The sequence below is a fragment of the Rattus norvegicus genome, chromosome X, assembly GCF_021556685.1.
Source record: "Rattus norvegicus strain SHRSP/BbbUtx chromosome X, alternate assembly SHRSP_T2T, whole genome shotgun sequence".
In the NCBI taxonomy this organism is placed as follows: Eukaryota; Metazoa; Chordata; class Mammalia; order Rodentia; family Muridae; genus Rattus; species Rattus norvegicus.
The window spans coordinates 42,417,656-42,435,849 of NC_141554.1; the positions used below are offsets into that span (position 1 = coordinate 42,417,656).

The 18,194-nt window shown below is 40.2% G+C and overlaps 1 protein-coding gene across 1 annotated transcript in view; it reads right to left on the reverse strand.

Moving 5' to 3' along the window:
- Positions 1-18,194, reverse strand: part of Map3k15 (mitogen-activated protein kinase kinase kinase 15) — a 145,199-nt gene that overhangs the window by 86,812 nt on the left and 40,193 nt on the right. The window lies entirely within an intron of this gene.

The following is an 18,194-nucleotide window of genomic DNA, read 5'->3' on the forward strand; positions in this document are numbered from 1 at the left end:
ATTTTACAGCATTATGCAGTACTCATATAAAGCAACATCTTTTGTTCTACAGAATAATTATAGTTGATTAAATCATGATCCTTTGAAAAGTATAAGCATTACCTTTAAAAGTCATTAATTCAGCACTCAATTTTTAATACATTAAAGGCTATAGCATCTTTACATGAAATTCTTAAACTTAATAATTATGTATAGTATAGATAGAAGATAATATATATATATATTTATATAAACATTCAAATAAATTTGGCATACATATACAATAAAAAGAATGGAGACCAGGGGCCTGACTTTAGAAAACTGTATTTGAAAATAACTGGAGATTATACTATGAATTGTTTACATCTTGTTGAATTGTTGGCCAAAGGGTTGCCATGGACCACCCCCAGGAGATATTGCTGCTCTCTACAACCTGATAGTAAGGCCATATTCCTGAATACAATGCCTACTTATGTCATCAAACATGGAGAAGTCGAGCTGGTACCCAAGCAAACACTGATGATCATTTTATGCTGCTGGAAGTTACTCTGCACAGTACCAGAAGAGAAAAGTAAGCATCGGTGTCACACAGCTATAAACCCTACGTCCTATAACAGTGACTTGACTGCAGGATATACTGGTACAATGGTGGGAAAGATGTTATGGAATAACCAACAACCTTTTGACTGGATTTAAGTCCCACTCCATGAGATGGAGCCTGCTCAAGCAGCCAACAACCTGAGACTAGACTGGTCATGGCCTAGGGGAAAACCTACTACTCTTCTTCTGCTAAAGAAACAGAGCAATAAAATGGCTCCTAATGACATACTGCTATGCCCATAGACCAACGTCTCACTCAATCCTCATCAGAAAAGGTTCTTTTGGCTGTAGATGCATACTACCACAGTGACCCATAACTGGACAGTGTGCAAAAGGCAAGAGGCTTTGGAGCAACCAGTCCTAACTGGAATGTCGTTATCAACCCTCCCTCCCCTTAAGGCTCAGGGATACAGAAGAGGAGGCAGAGAGATTGTTAAGAGCCAGAGGTTGAGGATGACTCTAAGCAGACAGTGAGTTTCTGATACAACAAAACTAATAAACATGTGAACTTATAGAATGAACTCCATGTGTTGTTTGTTCTGTGGTGTTTTTGTTTTGTTTTATTTTAGTAGTTTTGTCCTATTGGGTTTTTTGTTTTGATTTTTTGAGAAGGGGGACATTAGAAGAAACATGAAGCAGGGTGGGGAGGAAGGAGGAGAGATCTAGGAGGAGTTGGGGAGAGGAAGATATGATTAAAATATATGTATGAAAAATTTAAATATAATAACTAAAAGTAAATCCTATATTTCATGGACTACAGGGAAAAAGAAAAGGTTAGATGTTTAGTTGAATGCAAATCCAACAGGAACTAAGACTGAGTAGGGATGCTCAGTAAGCTAATGCCACTCCAGGTCCTGCTAGATATATCTAGTTAGAAACAGCCTCAGTGAATTCTGGGTTAGTCAGATTACATTTAGACCACTGCCCCCAGCTGCAAATCACAATGACCGTCACCAAGCTGAGTATAATCCATTTGAGACTAAGTGTCATGTAGCCCATGCTGGCCTGTGAGTAGCACAGTGCTACTCACTGTGTAGCCCAAGATAACTGTGAACTCATGGATCCTCCTGCTTCCACTTCCCAGATCCTGAGATTATAGGCATGTTCCATACTCCCTTCGTGTACTCAATCTCTTCTTTAAACTTTCAGGGAAAAAACTAGCTTAAAAATTTCAACCTTATCACCAATGGTCCTTAAACTAGGTTTGGTGGTATATGCCTGTAATCTTAGCACTTCAGAGATAGAGGCAGGGGACCAGAAGTTCAAGACTATTTGCAGCTCTATACTAGGTTCAAGGCTAGCCTAACATACATAGAGACCCAGTCCCTGAAAATAATTTTAGACCTTAAATTCCTATATCTCAACTTGAATTTTGAAAGTATTTATATGGCAAGAAGAACCATTCATCTAATTTCTTCCAAATTAAAAGTACTTTTGAACTAAAATAATAAAGGTATCCAGGATGTAGGACATAGTAAAGATTTAACATCAGAAAATACTTTTGTAAGGTTGGGGAGGTGGTTTATTCAGTACAGTATCTGCTACACAAGTGTAAGACCCTGAGTTGGGAGCCACAAAACCCAAATGAAAGCAGGACCTGGCGCTTGTTTATAAACCTAGTTAGTGCTGACAGGCATAGGCAGGCAGAGCCCTAAAGCATATTAGACAGCCACCATAGGCAAACAGATGTTCCTCAGGTTGAATGAGAGACTGTAACAAAAAATGAGGAAAGCACTTTAGGAAAATAGCTGACATCAACCACTGGTATCATCTGCATGCACTCACATAAACATAACTCCCATGAGTGCATGTGTGTACATTACACAAAATGGGTAATTTTAAAAGTATACTGTGTGCCCAAACTGGATATTGAATAAGAGACAAGACTGCTTTTAAATTAAAAATAAATGTATTACAGAGAAATTTTCATAATACCATGATCTAATATAAAGCAGAAAATGTGGGAAAATTTACAACTTATAATCTGCTTTATGGAAGCAGATTATACTTTAATTTAAATTTCACTTAATTGTCCTAAAATTGTCTTTTTGCACTGTGTTAGGCCCATTGTGTTATGTCGCATTTTTTAAAATAATCTATTAACAAATTACCAACACTGTCTCACTAAAACACATTTCAAACTAGGTGAGTTTTACCTGAAGGGCCACAGGATCAGTAATTTTAGTTTTGTAGAACTTGGAGTACCTGTTCCGAGTACTATACTTAGCTATAGGAGTGTGGATCTACAACACAGACACAAACACAGGAGTAGGGGCCATGTGCCAATACAAGTGTATGTATAGATACAAGCTCAAATTTCAGATTTGTGTATATCATGAATTAATTTTCTCATTTCCAAATATTTAGAAAATGTTTCTATAACCCATTCTTGGGTGTGGAGAGATGGCTCAGTGGTTAAGAGCACTGACTGTTCTCGCAGAAGACCTGGGTTCAGTTCTAAGCATCCACATGGCAGCAATTCATAATCACTGGTAACTCCAATTCCAGGAAGTCCAACAGCCTCTTCTGCCCTCTGTGGTCACTACATGCTACATACAGGCAGGAAAAAACTCTTACACATAAAATACAAATATCTTTAAAAGTTCTTAACTCTGAAGCCTTATAAAATAATAACAGATCTAGCTTGTCTCAAACTAAGCCTTCAGATGCCCATTAACTATGAAAATGGGGTTCTCTGAGAATAATTACTGGGCTGTGAAACAGCAGCTGCAAACCATCCCTGAGGGTACCAGCTATTGGCTGGCATTAAACCCCTTAAAACATAAGTGCCAATATTACAAATAGAAAAAGTTCATCTGTGTGGATAATCACTGCAGAAATGTGGTTCATAACTTCACCATTGCCAGGAATTAAAATTGCCTGTATCCAAGGAATGAAAGCTCCTTCCCTCTTCCTACTACTTTGGAGTTCTCAGAGATCAAAATGCTAAGCAAACTAAGGTTTTGGTGGGTCAGAGACATTTTTTTCCCTCTTTCCTGCTAGGAAATCCATGTTGCTAAAGAAAATTAAATTAATTTAATTTGCATATTCAAAGTTGAAATGTTTAAACTGAAACTAATGGTTATAGCAAAGGACTTCCAATTTTAGACTGAAAGAGGAAAACACCAAATGCATTTTACACAAGGTAAAATGTGTTTGAAGAATTATAGTTTATTTTAAGGGTATTTGTGTCAAACTGGAAGTATCCCAAGTACCTCAGAGTCTATCTCCAGAAAAATGACTGCAACCAGTTTAATTCCTGCTTAAAAACCATTTAAAGTTTCTGTAAAATGTCCTAAGGATATACAATAAGTAAAAAAAAACACTGTTCAGGAAACTTCAATAATAGTAATAAGAAAAGTAAAATTCTGGAGCACCGGAGCCATAATCTCTTTAGCCTCAAGTGGCAGAAATTATATTCAGTGTAGCCAAGAAGACAGGATTCTTTTCAGCAGAGTCTAGGATGATACCATGTCTTGGTGTGTTGGAGATGCTCTATTCTTATCAAGTGTGATTAAAAGAATCAGCACCCCCATTTTTAGATCACAGATTGAATTTACTGTACTTTTAATTTTATGCTAGATTATTCTTTTTTCTTTTCTTTTATTGGATATTTTCTTTACTTACATTTCAAATGTTATCCCCTTTTCCAGTTTCCCCTCCGGCAACCCCCTATTCCATCCCCCCTCCCCCTGCTTCTATGAGGGTGCTCCTCTACCCACCTACCCACTCCCTCCCACCTCCCTGACCTGGAATTCCCCTATACTGGGTCATTGAGCCTTCATAGGACCAAGGGCCTCTCCTCCCATTGAGGCCAACAAGGCCATCCTCTGCTACATATGCGGCTGGAGTAATAGACCCATCCCTGTGTACTCTTTGCTTGGTGGTTTAGTCCCTGGGAGCTCTGGTGGGTCTGGTTGGTTGACACTGTTGCAAACTCCTTCAGCTTCTTTCTCTGACTTCTCCATTGGGGATCCTGTTCTCAGTTCAATGGTTGGCTGCGAGTGCGTCTGCCTCTGTATTTGTCATGGTCTGGCAGAGCCTTTCAAGAGACAGCTATATCAGGCTCCTGTCAGCATGCACTTCTTGGCATCCACAATACTGTCTGGGTTTGGTAAATATATATAGGATGGATCCACAGGTGGGGCGGGCTCTGGATGGCCTTTCCTTCAGTCTCTGCTCCACATTTTGTTGTCATATTTCCTGTTGTGAGTATTTTGTTCCCCTTCTAAGAAGAACTGAAGCACCCACACTTTGGTCTTCCTTCTTCTTGACCTTCATGTGGTCTGTAAATTGTATCTTGGGTATTCCTAGATTTTGGGCTAATATTTATTTATTAGTGAGTACATACCATGTGTGTTCTTTTGTGATTGGGTTGCCTGAGATTCCACCTCACACCAGTGAGAATGGCTAAGATCAAAAACTCAGGTGACAGCAGATGCTGGCGAGGATGTGGAGAAAGAGGAACACTCCTCCATTGTTGGTGGGATTGCAGACTGGTACAACCATTCTGGAAATCAGTCTGGAGGTTCCTCAGAAAATTGGACATTGAACTACCTCAAGACCCAGCTATACCTCTCTTGGGCATATACCCAAAAGATGCCCCAACATACAACAAAGACACGTGCTCCACTATGTTCATCGCAGCCTTATTTATAATAGCCAGAAGCTGGAAAGAACCCAGATGCCCTTCAACAGAGGAATGGATACAGAAAATGTGGTACATCTACACAATGGAATACTACTTAGCTATCAAAAACATTGACTTCATGAAATTCATAGGCAAATGGATGGAACTGGAAAATATCATCCCGAGTGAGGTAAACTTTAAAAAAAAAAAAAAAGAACAGAAGTTCTATCCTAGGAGGAGGCAACAGCAAAGACAATGACAATGACTCAACAACAACAACATCCTATGTTCTGAATGGTTTTGCCCCTGATCATTGAAAAGATGAAGATTTCATAGTTGGAGATGCAAACTAAGAAGACTTGGGGCTGCCCCTTCTCCCCTTGTATCATAGAGCAAAGTATCAACACAAGAGAAGCTATTGCCTCCCTTGCCTGCTCCAGACAATCAGTATAGTGTAGTGCCTGAAGAAATGGCTGTAAGCACAGCTTTGTAGCTCTCAATATGGAGTTGACATGGGGAATTTTCAAGTCTATGGGCAATGGGAAAAGAGATGGGTGGCAAACAGCTATGAGGAGCCTAGCAGCACTATGGCATTAAATGAAAGGTAGATCAGTTATAAAATTTTTAGAGAGTAAGCTATAGAAAAAGACAGCTAAAAGGGGCTTTCCTGAGGTTAGCACGGGCTTCGAGAACAGGACTTGAGACTGAGGGAAGAGGGGGATGATGGTAGGAGTGGAGTATTTTCAAGAGAAATGTAATTCAAGACTGATGGTTCATATTTTACAACAGAAGGAACTTTGGGGCCTAGATTGTTCCAAATACTCATCAGAGTTTGCAAACAGTAATGACAAAGACAAGTTTTAAATTGTCCTCCAGCAGTTAAGGTTCTGTCCCCAGAAAGAAGAAAAGCAGCTATTGTGAGAGCTGCCCACAACTTCTGCCAGTTAGTAGCCCACTGGTAGGGGTGATCTGCAGATTCAGATGGAGATCTGTGGGGTGGCTTACTGCTTTCTGTCATATTGATGTTGTATTGAACTTTGTTCCAGTGGAGAGCACATTAGATTTTCTTCCCTGGGAAATATGATTGACTGAGATTGTCTCTTTGCCTTCACATATAAACAATAGTTATGAGCATGATTTCCCTGCCCTTCATCAGTACACAGCTTGTAAACAAAACCTGGCAAAGTTGTCCCTGGTGGTATAATTTGATTTCAGGTTTTTAGAGAAAAGGACCCAAGTGATTCTGATGTTTATAAATCACCTATAGTACCCTGTGCACAGATAGTTCAAACTCTTCATAGTTTATCAACGGACACACCAAAAATACTTATTAGAGAGTAAATATGTATGTACGCATGTGTATGCATGTGTGTATGGAAATAACTTTATAAACAGGGAAGCACTAAAGAAAGGAGTGCATAGACCTAAAATACAAGCAGGTAGTGGCAGGGCCTTAGAAATTAAGGCTTCAAATCCTGCTACTTTTCTGTTTTTGTCTGGAATAGAGTGAGGAAAGCTGTTTTAACTGTATGTGGTAGGTAGAGATAATTTTTGGTTTGGTCTTTCTTAGTGACCAGACTTTAATTTATAAGAATATATTAAGAATTAAGTAAATCAGAGGTGCTGACACTCCTGAGAACTCTGCTCACATTCCTGACTCAAGAGAAAAACACCTAGCGCCACCTAAAACCCCTGTGCACAGGCACCTAGGAACAGTAGGGGCTGGATCCTTCCAGTTGCTACCCTCACAGAGAGCTGAAAGCCAGCTGCCAGGAGTGACTACACACTTGAGAACAGAGGTAAAACCAACTTTTCTGCTTCAAGTGACCTGCCTGATGAACTCAGGACCCACAAAGGCAGAAGTCCTCTGGGGCTGGGCATTTCCGGTTTCTGGCTATGGCCCAAACTTCTCTGATCCCAGTTCACAGCTCCCTGCTCCCAAATCCCGTGGGAGAGAGAGCTGAATACCCAGAAGTGCGGGCAATCCTGAGACTGCAGGACAGGACAGACTGCCACTTCTGTCCACCTTTGCCCACATCCCTGGCCCAAGGGGAAACTGTATAGTACCTCTGGACAAAGGAATATAGGACCAGTCAAGCTACAGGAGTCCCGCGGTCCAGACTGCGCCCTGATCTGAACTGAACCAGTCAAACAGCTCCCTGCACCCAAATCCCGTGGAAGGGAGAGCTAGACCAGCAGAGGTGCAGATACTACTGTGAAACCAGAGGAGACTACTCTCTGCCCACATTCCTGAATCAAGAGGAAAACACATTGTGCCATCTGTGCCCTCTGGGCACAGGGACCTAGGAGCCACCAGGAGCGACTACACGCCTGAGAGCAGAACACTCTGTTCCTGTAACTGGCTAAAAGAAAACAGGAAAACAGGTCTACAGGAGTGCTGACACACAGGTCCACAGGAGGATCAAGCCACCATGAGAAACAGCAAGACAGGCTAACACCAGAGACAACCTGATGGCAAAAGGCGAGTGTAGGAACCAAGACTTGGCATCATCAGAGCCCAATTCTCCCATGAAAGCAAACACTGGATATCCAAACACACCAGATAAGCAAGATGTAGATTTAAAATCACATTTGATCATGATGGTGTAGGACTTTAAGAAAGACATAAATAACTCCCTTAAGGAAATACAGGACAATACAAGTAAACAAGTAGAAGCCCTTAAAGAGGAAACACAAAAATCCTTAAAAGAACTACTGGAAAAAACAACCAGCCGCGGATCCCGGCCCGCAGCAGCTCTCTGCTCCCAGACCCGGTGAGAGAGAGACCCAACCGCCTGGTCAGGTGGGCACTCCTGAGGCTGCAGAGCGGAAGAGACCACCAACTCTGCTCACCCCTGCCCACATCCCTGACCCAAGAGGAAAATGTATAAGGCCTCTGGGCTCCCGTGGGGGAGGGCCCAGGAGCGGCAGGACACCTGCCTGAGACACCGCCGGAACCTGAAAGAAACAGACCGGATAAACAGTTCTCTGCACCCAAATCCCGTGGGAGGGAGAGCTAAACCTTCAGAGAGGCAGACAAGCCTGGGAAACCAGAAGAGACTGCTCCCTGCACACACATCTCGGACGCCAGAGGAAAAAGCCAAAGACTATCTGGAACCCTGGTGCACTGAAGCTCCCGGAAGGGGCGGCACAGGTCTTCCTGGTTGCTGCCACTGCAGAGAGCCCCTGGGCAGCACCCCACGAGCGAACTTGAGCCTCGGGACCACAGGTAAGACCAACTTTTCTGCTGCAAGAAAGCTGCCTGGTGAACTCAAGACACAGGCCCACAGGAACAGCTGAAGACCTGTAGAGAGGAAAAACTACACGCCCGAAAGCAGAACACTCTGTCCCCATAACTGACTGAAAGAGAGGAAAACAGGTCTACAGCACTCCTGACACACAGGCTTATAGGACAGTCTAGCCACTGTCAGAAATAGCAGAACAAAGTAACACTAGAGATAATCTGATGGCGAGAGGCAAGCGCAGGAACCCAAGCAACAGAAACCAAGACTACATGCCATCATCGGAGCCCAATTCTCCCACCAAAACAAACATGGAATATCCAAACACACCAGAAAAGCAAGATCTAGTTTCAAAATCATATTTGATCATGATGCTGGAGGACTTCAAGAAAGACATGAACACACTTAGGGAAACACAGGAAAACATTCATAAACAAGTAGAAGCCTACAGAGAGGAATCGCAAAAATCCCTGAAAGAATTCCAGGAAAACACAATCAAACAGTTGAAGGAATTAAAAATGGAAATAGAAGCAATCAAGAAAGAACACATGGAAACAACCCTGGATATAGAAAACCAAAAGAAGAGACAAGGAGCTGTAGATACAAGCTTCACCAACAGAATACAAGAGATGGAAGAGAGAATCTCAGGAGCAGAAGATTCCATAGAAATCATTGACTCAACTGTCAAAGATAATGTAAAGCGGAAAAAGCTACTGGTCCAAAACATACAGGAAATCCAGGACTCAATGAGAAGATCAAACCTAAGGATAATAGGTATAGAAGAGAGTGAAGACTCCCAGCTCAAAGGACCAGTAAATATCTTCAACAAAATCATAGAAGAAAACTTCCCTAACCTAAAAAAAGAGATACCCATAGACATACAAGAAGCCTACAGAACTCCAAATAGATTGGACCAGAAAAGAAACACCTCCCGTCATATAATTGTCAAAACACCAAATGCACAAAATAAAGAAAGAATATTAAAAGCAGTAAGGGAAAAAGGTCAAGTAACATATAAAGGGAGACCTATCAGAATCACACCAGACTTCTCGCCAGAAACTATGAAGGCCAGAAGATCCTGGACTGATGTCATACAGACCCTAAGAGAACACAAATGCCAGCCCAGGTTACTGTATCCAGCAAAACTCTCAATTAACATTGATGGAGAAACCAAGATATTCCATGACAAAACCAAATTTACACAATATCTTTCTACAAATCCAGCACTACAAAGGATAATAAATGGTAAAGCCCAACATAAGGAGGCAAGCTATACCCTAGAAGAAGCAAGAAACTAATCGTCTTGGCAACAAAACAAAGAGAATGAAAGCACACAAACATAACCTCACATCCAAATATGAATATAAAGGGAAACAATAATCACTATTCCTTAATATCTCTCAATATCAATGGCCTCAACTCCCCAATAAAAAGACATAGATTAACAAACTGGATACGCAACGAGGACCCTGCATTCTGCTGCCTACAGGAAACACACCTCAGAGACAAAGACAGACACTACCTCAGAGTGAAAGGCTGGAAAACAACTTTCCAAGCAAATGGTCAGAAGAAGCAAGCTGGAGTAGCCATTCTAATATCAAATAAAATCAATTTCCAACTAAAAGTCATCAAAAAAGATAAGGAAGGACACTTCATATTCATCAAAGGAAAAATCCACCAAGATGAACTCTCAATCCTAAATATCTATGCCCCAAATACAAGGGCACCTACATACGTAAAAGAAACCTTACTAAAGCTCAAAACACACATTGCACCTCACACAATAATAGTGGGAGATTTCAACACCCCACTCTCATCAATGGACATATCATGGAAACAGAAATTAAACAGTGATGTCGACAGACTAAGAGAAGTCATGAGCCAAATGGACTTAACGGATATTTATAGAACATTCTATCCTAAAGCAAAAGGATATACCTTCTTCTCAGCTCCTCATGGTACTTTCTCCAAAATTGACCATATAATTGGTCAAAAAACGGGCCTCAACAGGTACAGAAAGATAGAAATAATCCCATGCGTGCTATCGGACCACCACGGCCTAAAACTGGTCTTCAATAACAATAAGGGAAGAATGCCCACATATACGTGGAAATTGAACAATGCTCTACTCAATGATAACCTGGTCAAGGAAGAAATAAAGAAAGAAATTAAAAACTTTTTAGAATTTAATGAAAATGAAGATACAACATACCCAAACTTATGGGACACAATGAAAGCTGTGCTAAGAGGAAAACTCATAGCGCTGAGTGCCTGCAGAAAGAAACAGGAAACAGCATATGTCAGCAGCTTGACAGCACACCTAAAAGCTCTAGAACAAAAAGAAGCAAATACACCCAGGAGGAGTAGAAGGCAGGAAATAATCAAACTCAGAGCTGAAATCAACCAAGTAGAAACAAAAAGGACCATAGAAAGAATCAACAGAACCAAAAGTTGGTTCTTTGAGAAAATCAACAAGATAGATAAACCCTTAGCCAGACTAACGAGAAGACACAGAGAGTGTGTCCAAATTAACAAAATCAGAAATGAAAAGGGAGACATAACTACAGATTCGGAGGAAATTCAAAAAATCATCAGATCTTACTATAAAAACCTATATTCAACAAAACTTGAAAATCTTCAGGAAATGGACAATTTCCTAGACAGATACCAGGTATCGAAGTTAAATCAGGAACAGATAAACCAGTTAAACAACCCCATAACTCCTAAGGAAATAGAAGCAGTCATTAAAGGTCTCCCAACCAAAAAGAGCCCAGGTCCAGATGGGTTTAGTGCAGAATTCTATCAAACCTTCATAGAAGACCTCATACCAATATTATCCAAACTATTCCACAAAATTGAAACAGATGGAGCCCTACCGAATTCCTTCTACGAAGCCACAATTACTCTTATACCTAAACCACACAAAGACACAACAAAGAAAGAGAACTTCAGACCAATTTCCCTTATGAATATCGACGCAAAAATACTCAATAAAATTCTGGCAAACCGAATTCAAGAGCACATCAAAACAATCATCCACCATGATCAAGTAGGCTTCATCCCAGGCATGCAGGGATGGTTTAATATACGGAAAACCATCAACGTGATCCATTATATAAACAAACTGAAAGAACAGAACCACATGATCATTTCATTAGATGCTGAGAAAGCATTTGACAAAATTCAACACCCCTTCATGATAAAAGTCCTGGAAAGAATAGGAATTCAAGGCCCATACCTAAACATAGTAAAAGCCATATACAGCAAACCAGTTGCTAACATTAAACTAAATGGAGAGAAACTTGAAGCAATCCCACTAAAATCAGGGACTAGACAAGGCTGCCCACTCTCTCCCTACTTATTCAATATAGTTCTTGAAGTTCTAGCCAGAGCAATCAGACAACAAAAGGAGATCAAAGGGATACAGATCGGAAAAGAAGAGGTCAAAATATCACTAATTGCAGATGACATGATAGTATATTTAAGTGATCCCAAAAGTTCCACCAGAGAACTACTAAAGCTGATAAACAACTTCAGCAAAGTGGCTGGGTATAAAATTAACTCAAATAAATCAGTTGCCTTCCTCTATACAAAAGAGAAACAAGCCGAGAAAGAAATTAGGGAAACGACACCCTTCATAATAGACCCAAATAATATAAAGTACCTCGGTGTGACTTTAACCAAGCAAGTAAAAGATCTGTACAATAAGAACTTCAAGACACTGAGGAAAGAAATTGAAGAAGACCTCAGAAGATGGAAAGATCTCCCATGCTCATGGATTGGCAGGATTAATATAGTAAAAATGGCCATTTTACCAAAAGCAATCTACAGATTCAATGCAATCCCCATCAAAATACCAATCCAATTCTTCAAAGAGTTAGACAGAACAATTTGCAAATTCATCTGGAATAACAAAAAACCCAGGATAGCTAAAGCTATCCTCAACAATAAAAGGACTTCAGGGGGAATCACTATCCCTGAACTCAAGCAGTATTACAGAGCAATAGTGATAAAAACTGCATGGTATTGGTACAGAGACAGACAGATAGACCAATGGAATAGAATTGAAGACCCAGAAATGAACCCACACACCTATGGTCACTTGATTTTTGACAAAGGAGCCAAAACCATCCAATGGAAAAAAGATAGCATTTTCAGCAAATGGTGCTGGTTGAACTGGAGGGCAACATGTAGAAGAATGCAGATCGATCCATGCTTATCACCCTGTACAAAGCTTAAGTCCAAGTGGATCAAGGACCTCCACATCAAACCAGACACACTCAAACTAATAGAAGAAAAACTAGGGAAGCATCTGGAACACATGGGCACTGGAAAAAATTTCCTGAACAAAACACCAATGGCTTATGCTCTAAGATCAAGAATCGACAAATGGGATCTCATAAAACTGCAAAGCTTCTGTAAGGCAAAGGACACTGTGGTTAGGACAAAACGGCAACCAACAGATTGGGAAAAGATCTTTACCAATCCTACAACAGATAGAGGCCTTATATCCACAATATACAAAGAACTCAAGAAGTTAGACCGCAGGGAAACAAATAACCCTATTAAAAAATGGGGTTCAGAGCTAAACAAAGAATTCACAGCTGAGGAATGCCGAATGGCTGAGAAACACCTAAAGAAATGTTCAACATCTTTAGTCATAAGGGAAATGCAAATCAAAACAACCCTGAGATTCCACCTCACACCAGTCAGAATGGCTAAGATCAAAAACTCAGGTGACAGCAGATGCTGGCGAGGATGTGGAGAAAGAGGAACACTCCTCCATTGTTGGTGGGATTGCAGACTGGTAAAACCATTCTGGAAATCAGTCTGGAGGTTCCTCAGAAAATTGGACATTGAACTGCCTGAGGATCCAGCTATACCTCTCTTGGGCATATACCCAAAAGATGCCTCAACATATAAAAGAGACACGTGCTCCACTATGTTCATCGCAGCCTTATTTATAATAGCCAGAAAATGGAAAGAACCCAGATGCCCTTCAACAGAGGATTGGATACAGAAAATGTGGTACATCTACACAATGGAATATTACTCAGCTATCAAAAACAACGAGTTTATGAAATTCGTAGGCAAATGGTTGGAATTGGAAAATATCATCCTGAGTGAGCTAACCCAATCACAGAAAGACATACATGGTATGCACTCATTGATAAGTGGCTATTAGCCCAAATGCTTGAATTACCCTAGATCCCTAGAACAAAGGAAACTCAAGACGGATGATCAAAATATGAATGCTTCACTCCTTCTTTAAATGAGGAAGAAGAATACCCCTGACAGGGAAGGGAGAGGCAAAGATTAAAACAGAGATTGAAGGAACACCCATTCAGAGCCTGCCCCACATGTGGCCCATACATATACAGCCACCCAATTAGACAAGATGGATGAAGCAAAGAAGTGCAGACCGACAGGAGCTGGATGTAGATCGCTCCTGAGAGACACAGCCAGAATACAGCAAACACAGAGGCGAATGCCAGCAGCAAACCACTGAACTGAGAATAGGTCCCCTATTGAAGGAATCAGAGAAAGAACTGGAAGAGCTTGAAGGGGCTCGAGACCCCAAAAGTACAACAATGCCAAGCAACCAGAGCTTCCAGGGACTAAGCCACTACCTAAAGACTATACATGGACTGACACTGGACTCTGACCCCATAGGTAGCAATGAATATCCTAGTAAGAGCACCAGTGGAAGGGGAAGCCCTGGGTCCTGCTAAGACTGAACCCCCAGTGAACTAGTCTATGGGGGGAGGGCGGCAATGGGGGGAGGGTTGGGAGGGGAACACCCATAAGGAAGGGGAGGGGGGAGGGGGATGTTTGCCCGGAAACCGGGAAAGGGAATAACACTCGAAATGTATATAAGAAATACTCAAGTTAATAAAAATAAATAAATAAATAAATAAATAAATAAATAAATAAATAAAACAACCAAACAGGAGAAGGAAATAAACAAAACCATCCAGGAGTTAAAATGGAAATAGAAACAATAAAGAAAGCACAAAGGGAGACAACCCTGGAGATAGAAAACCTAGGGAAGAGATCAGGAGTCAGAGATGTGAGTATCACCAACAGAATACAAGCAAGAGAAGAGAAAATCTCAGGAGCAGAAGATTCCATAGAAATCATCAACACAACTGTCAAAGATAATGTAAAACGGAAAAAGCTACTGGTTCAAAACATACAGGAAATCCAGGACTCAATGAGAAGATCAAACCTAAGGATAATAGGTATAGAAGAGAGTGAAGACTCCCAGCTCAAAGGACCAGTAAATATCTTCAACAAAATTATAGAAGAAAACTTCTCTAACCTAAAAAAAGAGATACCCATAGGCATACAAGAAGCCTACAGAACTCCAAATAGATTGGACCAGAAAAGAAACTCCTTCCGTCACATAATAGTCAAAACACCAAACGCACAAAATAAAGAAAGAATATTAAAAGCAGTAAGGGAGAAAGGTCAAGTATCATATAAAGGCAGACCTATCAGAATCACACCAGACTTTTCGCCAGAAACTATGAAAGCCAGAAGATCCTGGACAGATGTCATACAGACCCTAAGAGAACACAAATAACAGCTCAGTTTATTGTATCCAGCAAAACCCTCAATTAACATAGATCGAGAAACCAAGATATTCCACGTCGAAACCAAATTTACACAGTTTCTTTCTACAAATCCAGCCCTACAAAGGATAATAAATGGCAAAGCACAACACAAGAGGTAAGCTACGCCCTAGAAAAAGCAAGAAAGTAATCTTTTTGCAACAAAGCCAAAAGAAGAGAAGCACACAAACATATTCCCACCTCCAAATAAAAAAATAGAAGGAAGCAACAATCACTATTCCTTAATATCTCTCAAAATCAATGGACTTAATTCCCCAATAAAAAGACAGAGATTAACAGACTGGATACATAAAAAGGACCCAGCATTTTTTTGCCTACAGGAAACACACCTCAGAGACAAAGACAGACACTACCTCAGAGTAAAAGGCTGGAAAAACACTTTCCAATCAAATGGTCTGAAGAAGCAAGCAAGAGTAGCCATTCTAATATCAAATAAAATCAATTTTCAACCAAAAGTCATCAAAAAAGATAAGGAAGGACACTTCATATTCATCAAAGGAAAATCCACCAAGATGAACTCTCAATCCTAAATATCTATGCTCCAAATACAAGGGCACCTACATACATAAAAGAAACCTTACTAAAGCTCAAAGCACACATTGCACCTCCCACAATAATAGTAGGAGATTTCAACACCCCACTCTCATCAATGGACAGATTATGGAAACAGAAATTAAACAGAGACATAGACTAACAGAAGTTATGAACCAAACGGACTTAACGGATATTTATAGATCATTCCATCCTTAAAAAAAAAAAAAAAAGGATATACCTTCTTCTCACCGCCTCTCCAAAATGGACCATATAATCAGTCACAAAACAGGCATCAACGGATACAGAAAGATAGAAATAATCCCATGCACCTTATCATACCACCACAGACTAAGACTGGTCTTCAATAAAAACAATAAGGAAAGAATGCCCACATATACCTGGAAGTTAAACAATGCTCTACTCAATGACAACTTCGTCAAGGAAGAAATAAAGAAAGAAATTAAAGACTTCTTAGAATTTGGTGAAAATGAAGGTACAACATAACCAAACTTATGGGACACAATGAAAGCTGTGCTAAGAGGAAAACTCATAGCTCTGAGTGCCTGCAGAAAGAAACAGGACAGAGCATATATCAGCAGCTTGACAACACACCTAAAAGCTCTAGAACAAAAAGAAGCAAACACACCCAGGAGGAGTAGAAGGCAGGAAATAATCAAACTCAGAGCTGAAATCAAACAAGTAGAAAGAGAAAGAATTTTACAAAGAATCACGAAAACCAAAACCTGATTCTTTGAGAAAATCAACAAAATAGATAAACCCTTAGCCAGACTAAGCAGAGGGCACAGAGAGTGTGTACAAATTAACAAAATGAGAAATGAAAAGGGAGACATAACTACAGATTCAGAGGAAATTCAAAAAATCATCAGATCCTACTATAAAAGCCTATATTCAACAAAACTGGAAAATTTGGAGGAAATGGACAATTTTCTAGACAAATACCAGGTACCAAAGACCATTTAAACAACTCCATAACTCCTAAAGAAATAGAAGCAGTCATTAAAGGTCTCCCAACCAAAAAGAGCCCAGGACCAGACGGGTTTAGTGCAGAATTCTATCAGACCTTCATAGAAGACCTCATACCAATACTATCTAAACTATTCCACACAATTGAAACAGACGGAGCACTACCGAATTCCTTCTATGAAGCCACAATTACTCTTATACCTAAACCACACAAAGACCCAACAAGGAAAGAGAACTTCAGACCAATTTCCCTTATGAATATCGACGCAAAAATACTCAATAAAATTCTGGCAAACCGAATCCAAGAGCACATCAAAACAATCATCCACCATGATCAAGTAGGCTTCATCCCAGGCATGCAGGGATGGTTTAATATACGGAAAACCATCAAAGTAATCCACTATATAAACAAACTGAAAGATAAGAACCACATGGTCATTTCATTAGAGGCTGAGAAAGCATTTGACAAAATTCAACACTCTTCATGATAAAAGTCATGGAAAGAATAGAAATTCAAGCCCATACCTAAACATAGTAAAAGCCATATACAGCAAACTAGTAGTTAACATCAAACTAAATGGAGGGAAACTGAAGCAATCCCTCTAAAATCAGGGACTAGACAAGGCTGCCCACTCTCTCCCTACTTATTTAATATAGTTCTCCAAGTCCTAGCTAGAGCAATCAGACAGTGAAAGGAGGTCAAGGGGATACAAATTAGAAAGAAAGACTTCAAAATATCACTATTTGCAGATGATATGATAGTATATTTAAGTGACCCCAAAAGTTCCACCGGAGAAATACTAAGCCTGATAAAGACCTTCAGCAAAGTGACTAGGTATAAATTAACTCATACAAATCAAAAGCCTTCCTCTACCCAAAAGATGAACAGGCTGAGAAAGAAATTGGGAAACGACACCCTTCATAATAGTCCCAAATAATATAAAATACCTTGGTGTGACTTTAACCAAGCAAGTGAAAGATCTGTATGTTAAGAACTTCAAGTCTCTGAAGAAAGAAACTGAAGAAGATCTCAGAAGATGGAAACATCTCCCATGCTCATGGATTGGCAGGATTAATATAGCAAAAATGGCCGTTTTACCAAAAGCAATCTACAGATTCAATGCAATCCCCATCAAAATACCAATCCAATTATTCAGAGAGTTAGACCGAACAATTTGCAAATTCATTTGGAATAACAAAAAACCCAGGATAGCTAAAACTATCCTCAACAATAAAAGGACTTCTGGGGGGGATCATTATCCCTGAACTCAAGCAGTATTACAGAGCAATAGTGATAAAAACTGTATGGTATTGGTACAGAGACAGACAGATAGACCAGTGGAATAGAATTGAAGACCCAGCAATGAACCCACACACCTATGATCACTTGATTTTTGAGAAAGGAGCCAAAACCATCCAATGGAAAAAAGATAGCATTTTCAGCAAATGGTGCTGGTTCAACTGGAGGTCAACATGTAGAAGAATGCAGATCGATCCATGCTTATCACCCTGTACAAAGCTTAAGCCCAAGTGGATCAAGGACCTCCACATCAAACCAGATACACTCAAACTAATAGAAAAATAAAAGCG